Raw genomic sequence first — 6022 nt, forward strand, 5'->3', positions numbered from 1 at the left:
AATGCCACACTTTGGAAAGAGAAGTAAGTAACATACATTTTTATTTATTTTTGTGGCTTTACCTAAAAGAAAGGGAGTTATGACCAAATACAATGTCTTCTTAAAGTTTCTCTTTTTCTTCAACTATTCTTTTTTTACGGGGGCAGGGGGTGGTGGGACAGAGTCTCTCTCTGTCGCGAGACTGGAGTGCAGTGGTGCGATCTCGGCTCACTGCAACCTCTGCCGCCCAGGTTCCTCGATCTCTTGACCTCGAGATCCACTCGCCTCGGCCTCCCAAAGTCCTGGGATTACAGGCATGAGCCACTGCGCCCAGCCTCTTCAACTATTATTTATTTATTTATGTATTTATTTATTTAGTGACGGAGTCTCGCTCTGTCGCCCAGGCTGGAGTGCAGTGGCGCCATCTCGGCTCACTGCAAGCTCCGCCTCCCAGGTTTACGCCATTCTCCTGCCTCAGCCTCCGGAGTAGCTGAGACTACAGGCGGCCGCCACCACGCCCGGCTAATTTTTTTTGTATTTTTAGTAGAGACGGGGTTTCACCGTGTTAGCCAGGATGGTCTCAATCTCCTGACCTTGTGATCCGCCTGCCTCGGCCCCCCAAAGTGCCAGTATTACAGGCCTGAGCCATCGCGCCCTGCCCTCTTCAACTATTCTTAAACGTTTTTTTAAAAACCCACTCCTCGCCTTCCTGGTAACGTTAGTGGTGGTGTTTTGTTTGAAAAGGAGTCTTGTTCTGTCACCCAGTCTGGAGTGCAGTGGCACGATTTCAGCTCACTGCAACCCCCGCCTCCCAGGTTCAAGTGATTCTCCTGCCTCAGCCTCCCAAGTAGCTGACATTACAGGCACCCACAACCACAACTGGCTAATTTTTGCATTTTTAGTATAGATGAGGTTTCGCCATGTTGGCCAGGCTGGTCTCGAACTCCTAACCTCAGGTGATCCACCTGCCTCGGCCTCTCAAAGTACTGGAATTACAGGCGTGAGCCACCGCGCCCGGCCGTAATCTTTTTAATGTTATTTTGAAAGCTGAATTTTCGTCTATCTTTGTTGATTTTGCCATTGACGTGGGAAATGATTTCAGTTTGTCTAAAGAACTTTAAAGTTTTCTCATCAAGGTGGAAACATTGTTTTAGTACAAAGTTGTCAAATGAAAAGTGTAGTGGAAAGGATTGTTTCTCAAACTGAATTTATGTGTTTCTTTGTGCTTAGGCTCACCTTGTATGTGTCGCCTCTGATTTCACACTCTGGTTTCAGACTAACATTTTACCAACTTAATCAAGGTCACTTTTCTCCCCTCTAAGGTATTAATTAACAAGCCACCCAGTTCAGCTCCCTGTAACAATATGTTTTGAATTCTTTCATCAGGAAATCAATGAAATATGAAAACAACTACACTCATCACAGCTTTGCACTATCATTTGATTCATTTCCTCTAGAAGCATGGCTGTAACTGACTACTGTTCAGCTGCAAATTTGCCAAATTGTTCAACTACCTAGAAGTGAGGTAAACCAGACTGTACTATTTTAGTTCTTTGAAAGCTTCTTCCCTCTTCTCACAGCTGCTGCAGCTGCTAATACTTCACCATAAGTAGAAATCCTTAGACCTCAACCTGCCTAGATTGAAACTGATCCAATCTTCTGTCCACGGGTTTCACAGAAGAATGCAGCATAGGGTAACTATGACAACACTAGTTTGATTAAAGAAAAGTAAACTCCAATAATCTAGAATTCCCTTTAGCCATTGTTTCAAAGGGGAATTTATCATACTTTGCATTGCAACTTGGCGTATGTGGTAACAATAATATGAAAGAGCTACTGCTGGAATTAAAAGACTTACATGCAATCCATTTTTCTTTATCTCCCCTCTGCCTCACCACTGTTTTTTCCCCTTGTGTTTCAGTTTGGTTTCAGGACTGTATATAGAATAAAGGGCAGATTGATATTGGGGGAAAACCATTTTAATACAATATGGTGACCAAAAATGTTTGTTTAAAAAATAAACATAAGCAAGCCAGGCTTGGAGTCTCACGCCTGCAATCCCAGCAATTTGGGAGGCCAAAGTGGGTCAGGAGTTCAAGACCAGCCTGGCCAACATGGTGAAACCCCATCTCTGCAAAAAACACAAAAATTAGCTGGGCATGGTGGCATGCACCTGTAATCCCAGCTGCTCAGGAGGCTGAAGCAGGACAATCACTTGAACCTGGAAGACAGAGGTTGCAGTGAACCGAGATGGTGCCACTGCCCTCCAGCCTGGGCAACAGAATGAGACTCTGTCTCGAAAACAAAAATAAAAATAAAAACTTAGCATATTATAATAATTGTAGTAGCTAGGTGGTAAATCCCTAAAGGTTTAATATACTCTCCCTCAACTTTTGTGTATGTTTAAAACTTCATAACAAAATATTAAAATCGGTAAGCATTAAAGTACATTCTCATTCTCTTTTGCTGTGGTGCATCTTATCAGATATCCTCTGAATTACCCTTTGCCTCATTCGCCCAAATTGGATTTAAATCCAGAGACAGGGATTAAAATATAACTGAGGTAAAATGTGCTGTCATTTTATTGTATTTGAGAATATAATGGGGAAAGTACAGAGATAATAGCAAAGTGATAGTGATCCCTGAATGCTAGAAAATGGGGGCCACTCGGGCAAGTTGTTGATGTTGATTCTGTATGTTTAGAGACAGGGAGGAGAGAACATGGTGAGGGGTTACACAGGGTTGCTGTGAGGAAATAAGGGTTTAAAGAAACTCTGAATTCAGACAGTCAAGAACACGAGGGGAAAAAAAAAAAAAGAAGAAGAACATGCTCAGAAGGGGCTGGTAACTAAAGGTGGAGCTCAGGAGATCTCCGGATATTTTTACATTTCCAAAATAAAGGAAAGAAGGCTGATCATGAGATATCTGTGGTTTCAATCCCAATGGCTCTGGATAGGCTGGACACTCAAATGGCTACAAGGATTGCTGTTTTAACCTGAAGCTCATCCAGGCAGAAAAGGACCCTGCATCTATAAGATACAGTTTTTTAAAGAAAGGTTTATTTGCCCTTGGCTTGAGAATGGAAGTAGAGTGAACTAGAAAGGAAAGTGATGTCACGAGTTAGGATTCAAGGGGAGAATTGAGATTGCTTAAGAGAGGTGGTTTATGGCTTTCAGGCTGTACTGAGCTAATGAAGCAACATACAGCAGTAACTTACCTCATCTAGCTATAGTTTGTCCCTGAGATTGCCCAAGAGGATAGTAATATAGTTGTGGAATTGTTCAGATTGTGTGTACTATATTTTGGTGAATATAATGGAAAAGGCATGCTCCGGAGAGGAAAAGGACTATCAGTCTGTAGAGAGGTATTTGGAAAAGAGATCCCTCCTGGCTTGAATCTTTAAATGGTTGAAAGGTAAGCTTTTGCTTAAGATGAAGGTCAGATAAAACCTAGGTGAAGTTGCTTTTTGTTTGGGATTTGAGAGTGGTGTTTCATCAAGTATTTAGAACCTACTTGCAAAAGTATAAATAAATTTCTCAATTCCCTTATTCTCTTTATAAATAGCAATTTCTCACTTATGTGCTATTCTTCATTTGCCTGAAAAACAAAATAAGGCTTTCTAGTATCTATCCACAAATACTCAGTAGCTTTGTGAGTCCTGCTTTGTTATTCCCATTTGTGATCTCAGAATTTATCTTGAGAATATCCCTTTGAAACTAGCCAAAGATGCAAAGTTGGAATGCCCATTACTTAAGAAAACATGATTAAATTCTAAGTCATCTTCACAAATCTGATTACCTTTAATAGGGGCAAAAGCAGATTAAATCACTTAAAAGAAATAGATGTCATAAATTTATGTAAGAAAGCAGAATATTATCTAGTGTCATGATGTATCAGAAATAAACAAACAAACAGAAACCTCTACATTGACCACTGACCAGGTCTTAATCAGGGTACTGTTTTTCAGGAGAAATCCTTGTAATGTAGATGAAATGACAAGGCAAAGATCTCTTCCGAAAAGGAGAAATTCAACCAATGTGTCAAGGTTTACTAAATGACAGGAGGAAAGCTTAAATGAAGTAGAGAAAAGATCACTAAGTTAAGAATAGAATCTAATAATCTTCAAATATCTAGAAAGGAATCATAGAATTGTGATCAATCATTCTACATTTGAATATAAGGCAGGGAAAGAGCAAGTTGCAAAAATACTTATTATTATCATGGAATGACTTCCTTGTCATAAAAAGTATGTAAGGTAAGATTGTAGTGAATAAGCATTAAGAAATCTCATCAAAAGACATGCTTAAGTTGGGATTAGGCACGGTGGCTTACACCTGTAATCATAACACTTGAGGAGGCTGAGGTGGGAGCATTGCTTGAGGCCAGAAGTTTGAGACCAGCCTGGGAAACATAGCAAGACTCCATTTCTACCAAAAAAACAAACAAACAAACAAAAAAGCTGGGCAGTGGCACGCACCTGTAGTCCTAGCATCTCAAAAGGTGGAGGCAGGAGGATTGCTTGAGCCCAGGAATCTGAGGCTGCAGTAAGCTATGATCACACTGCTTGCACTCCAGCCTGGTAACAGAGTATAACACTGTCTCATAAGGAAAAAAATATATATGTTTAATTTGGATGACAAATACCCTTCTGTCTCACAGAAAGCATTAAAAGGAAGTTCAAAATTCTTTCTATCCCTAAAATCCTAAGATTATCTGTAGAATCAAGAATTAATATTGTTCTTTATGAATGACCTAATAGAGATTCTGAAACCTTGGATACCTATCAAATTTTGATAAGTTGGTGACTAATAATATTCTAAAGAAACTGACATGGCAGTAAGTGTGGTAGAAAAGCATAATAATCCTAGAGCCTTTCGGCTCTCTGATCAGCACCATGGCGGTTGGCAAGAACAAGCGCCTTACGAAAGGCAGCAAAAAGGGAGCTAAGAAGAAAGTGGTTGATCCATTTTCTAAGAAAGATTGGTATGATGTGAAAGCACCTGCTATGTTCAATATAAGAAATATTGGAAAGACGCTCATCACCAGGACCCAAGGAACCAAAATTGCATCTGATGGTCTCAAGGGTCGTGTGTTTGAAGTGAGTCTTGCTGATTTGCAGAATGATGAAGTTGCATTTAGAAAATTCAAGCTGATTACTGAAGATGTTCAGGCCAAAAACTGACTGACTAACTTCCATGGCATGGATCTTACCCATGACAAAATGTGTTCCATGGTCAAAAAGTGGCAGACAATGATTGAAGCTCATGTTGATGTCAAGACTACCGATGGTTACTCGCTTTGTCTGTTCTGTGTTGGTTTTACTAAAAAACGCAACAATCAGATACAGAAGACCTCTTATGCTCAGCACCAACAGGTCCGCCAAATCCGGAAGAAGATGATGGAAATCATGACCCGAGAGGTGCAGACAAATGACTTGTAAGAAGTGGTCAATAAATTGATTCCAGACAGCATTGGAAAAGACATAGAAAAGGCTTGCCAATCTATTTATCCTCTCCATGATGTCTTCGTTAGAAAAGTAAAAATGCTGAAGAAGCCCAAGTTTGAATTGGGAAAGCTCATGGAGCTTCATGGTGAAGGCAGCAGTTCTGGAAAAGCCACTGGGGACGAGACAGGTGCTAAAGTTGAACGAGCTGATGGATATGAACCACCAGTCCAAGAATCTGTTTAAAGTTCAGACTTCAGTTAGTGTCAAATAAAAAGTGCTATTTGTGGAAAAAAAAAATAATAATAATCCTAGAGTAAGACAATCCTGACTCTTTCCTCACAAATCTTATGACTGTCTACATCTGAATCTCCACATTTGGAAATTATTACATTTGAAATCCAACTTCAAGAGTTGTACAAATGATAAGATAATATATGTGAAAAGTTTAAAAACTATAAAGCATTGTAAGCATGTAAGTTTTTGTTAGTAGTAGTAATACTGTTAGAAACGAATCATTCCTATTTCTCAGTGACACATGTGTGAATCTCTGTACTATGAGTACAAAGCCTTTCCTCTCGTTGCACAAAACTATGCAAG

At 39.9% G+C, this 6022-nt stretch overlaps 1 pseudogene; it reads left to right on the forward strand.

Annotated features, from left to right (window-relative positions):
- The first annotated feature begins 4867 nt into the window (after window positions 1-4867).
- Window positions 4868-5711, forward strand: LOC105492702 (small ribosomal subunit protein eS1-like; annotated as a pseudogene).
- The last annotated feature ends 311 nt before the right edge of the window (window positions 5712-6022 follow it).

Source organism: Macaca nemestrina, chromosome 11 (assembly GCF_043159975.1).
Source record: "Macaca nemestrina isolate mMacNem1 chromosome 11, mMacNem.hap1, whole genome shotgun sequence".
In the NCBI taxonomy this organism is placed as follows: Eukaryota; Metazoa; Chordata; class Mammalia; order Primates; family Cercopithecidae; genus Macaca; species Macaca nemestrina.